The sequence below is a fragment of the Vigna angularis genome, chromosome 6 (genome assembly GCF_016808095.1).
Source record: "Vigna angularis cultivar LongXiaoDou No.4 chromosome 6, ASM1680809v1, whole genome shotgun sequence".
NCBI lineage: Eukaryota > Viridiplantae > Streptophyta > Magnoliopsida > Fabales > Fabaceae > Vigna > Vigna angularis.
Window position 1 is genome coordinate 9,292,305 of NC_068975.1, and position 3,320 is coordinate 9,295,624.

The window sequence follows — 3,320 nt, forward strand, 5'->3', positions numbered from 1 at the left end:
CCTACCCGCCCAACTCGAAGGGGGGAGATTCTAAGCGTGACCGGGCGGTGAAATCATAGTGTCAGAGATCTTGGAGCCTAACCGGACGGTCTAGGGCAAATTGTGAAGGTGTTTGATAGTGACTCGACCTCGCAACCGAAACACTTAGAAAAGTATTTTTTAACTGAAGGATTTATATACTCATAACCTCCCTTCAGAGGTAAATTGTTCTCAACAACTTCTTTAATGTTGGTACCGGCAATCAGTATTGTCGAGTCGCGCAGCGGAATAAAATATTAGAAAGCGTGTTCGGTAGATTAAAAAAATGGTTCCTTTAATTTTTCTTATAAACGTTTTATCAAATAGTTTATGTGCAGAAAATATAAAGAGTGTACGGAGTAGAAAAATCACACAAATGATTTTGATTCTGGTTCGAATCAAAAGATTCTACGTCCAGTCGTTAATCACTATAAATAGTGATTAACCTTTTCACTAAAATATTGTTCACAAATTACAATAAGATGAACTACAAATAAGAATTGAAATAACCTTCCTTTGACAAATGAACCGGAAGTGAACTACTTAGCCATCTTAAAGAGAACCACTTCGACCTTTGACACACAAAGCGCGAGCTTCTCCTATTCACAAGACTTGACAATGAGCATGAACTAGCACTTGAGAACTTCCTCAAAATCGCAAAGTTCCCTTTTCACTCTCAAAGAGCTTCTCTTAGGCACACAACTCTAATACTCTCAAATGAAAAGTTACTTTCTAAGAGCTGTGGAAAATACTATTTATAAGCCCAAGTTCGTGCAGAGGCAAAAACTGAGTAGACATCTCCCAACTGCCAGTGATAATCGATTATTGTAAGTGATAATCGATTATCTACGAGACTTGGAACATTTAGGATATTAACTCTTCAATCGGTCGGTTCCAGTTCTTCACCTTCTTCCACCGTTCGGCTCGAGCCCTCACCGCCTTTTGTCGTTCGACTCAATTCCTTACTGCCTTTCACCTTTCGGCTAAACTCCTTACAGATTTCCATCATTCGGCCTGATTCCTCACAGCTTTCGACCGTTCGGCCTGATTCCTCACAGCTTTTCACCGTTTGGCCTGACCTCGTCTTTTCTCTCTCCTTCCAATTCTTAACATTTTATTCTACAGAAATGGTTGGACTTAATATTGTTCGGCTTTCATCTGTTAGTGATCGTTCGGTCCTTGTACATGTGTTGTGTTTATCTGTTTTGTTTGGCTTTCAACTACTATACGACGTTTGACCTTTTAGCTGTGTTCAACCTTCAACTGTGTTCGACTTTCATCTGTTATATGTCGTTCGGTCTTCAACTGTGTTCGGCATGTGTTCAGCTTGTGTTTCAACGCCATTCGGTCTTCAACTATGTTTGGCTAGTGTTTTTCTTGTGTTTGGCCTTCATTTGTTTGTGACCGTTCGGTCTTCAACTGTTATACACCGTTCGGTTTGCATCTGGGCTCTTGTTCCCTTTCCTCGTAGACTAACATACAAAAGTGTTTTTAAACTTAAGACAACAGGGGTCATCAAAATTATTGTCTTCAAGACACCAATGCTCCCCATTAGTAACATTTAGGAGGATCTTCCCTATCCTCTATAATTACCTCTCACACTACCCCTCGAGCCCTTGATGATGATGCATTGGAGGACGACAAAACCTAACTATTACCACTACTTAACCACTTACCAGAACACATATTACAACCATTATGAGACATACTTATGATTACTTGATGCTAAAGTATTGAAAAATTGATATCAGAAGAGGTTCTCAAGAATCGAGGTGCTTAACTAAATCCAATGAGCTCTCTATTTATAATAAAATGCTAGCAACCTTTTGTATTCCAATGCTTAGATATCTTCAGATCTAACGGCCAAATGTCACAGATAGTTGATACTCGTGGGTAGCATATAGCTGGTATTTTTATTCCCACTTACAAACAAGTCCGATGCAGGTATCATATTATTCGTACCTACGAGTATCTGTTACTCATAAAAATTTAAAATTAAAATTTAATTTATATTTTATTAAGTTAAATTTAATGAAAATTAAAATTTAATTTATAATTTATTACATTAAGTTTAATTAAAGTTAAAATTTAATTTAATTTATATTATACTTTATATTTTCCTTTTGTAATTTTATTTAGATTTTATTTTAAAAATTTATAAAATATTCCTTTTTAAAATATTTGTGGGTATCTACGAATTTTTTAAAACTCAGATATTTTTAAATGGATATTTAACATGTAACGAGGCAGGTAACACGAGAGTTTTTTTTGTTGCGGGTTGGGTAGTGGGTAGGTACTATCCATGCCTAACTCGATCCGTTGTCACCCCTAAGCCTAACACTTCATCACTAAAACCTCTTCATAAACACACTCATTGAGGTCTAGTAGCTATTATATATATAGGATGAGATTAAAGAAATACAAATTTTCTTTGGACATGATGACACTAGATACCAACTCGATAGCGGTAGCATGAAAACTCGAGCATAAACATATCAAGCCTAGAGAGCTAGTGTACCATATACATCCGAAGACATCTCGGTCACCCATGCCTAGATGCACCTTTTTTATCATGCATTATTATGGTTTGACCGACTACAGATCGACCAATCAAGACCTACATACAAAAAATATTGGCTAGATTGATAAATTTAAGATTATAATTAACAAATTTGTTAACCAAAGATTTATTGAGATATTTAACTACATTGATCACGCTCACTCAAGAAAAAACCCTATAAATATAGTATAAGATACATTTTATTATGTGCATTAATTATTTCATTTATTATCTTTTAACATATTTTGGTTAACATGGAAGTGTATTTTGTAAACATAACTTCTTTCCATTTAAATAAGACAAGTATTACTTTCAATATATCATTAAATTATAGATTACGTACACTATATATATATATATATTATTTAAAAAATAATATAAAAGTAAAATTAATATCAATATTAAATTTTAATTATTAAAACTAGTGGAAACAAGCTCTCACGTTCATGCATCCGTATATTTTTAATTTTAAATAATGCAATTGTAAACAAAACACAATCCTAAAAGAATGATTTAAAAATTAAAATAATTATGTTTATGATATTTTAAGTGAGGAAATTAGTCAATTATATTCGGTGAAAAAGATAAAACAATTATTTTTCAGAACAAAAGGTAGTTAAAGAAAAGTTATATGCCATTTTACTGAAAGATAAAATTGTGAAATAAAAAAAATAAGATTAAATATAGTTAAAAATATGGTATAGTTTATACCAAATTGCAGAAGGACCGTTCTTTCACTGTT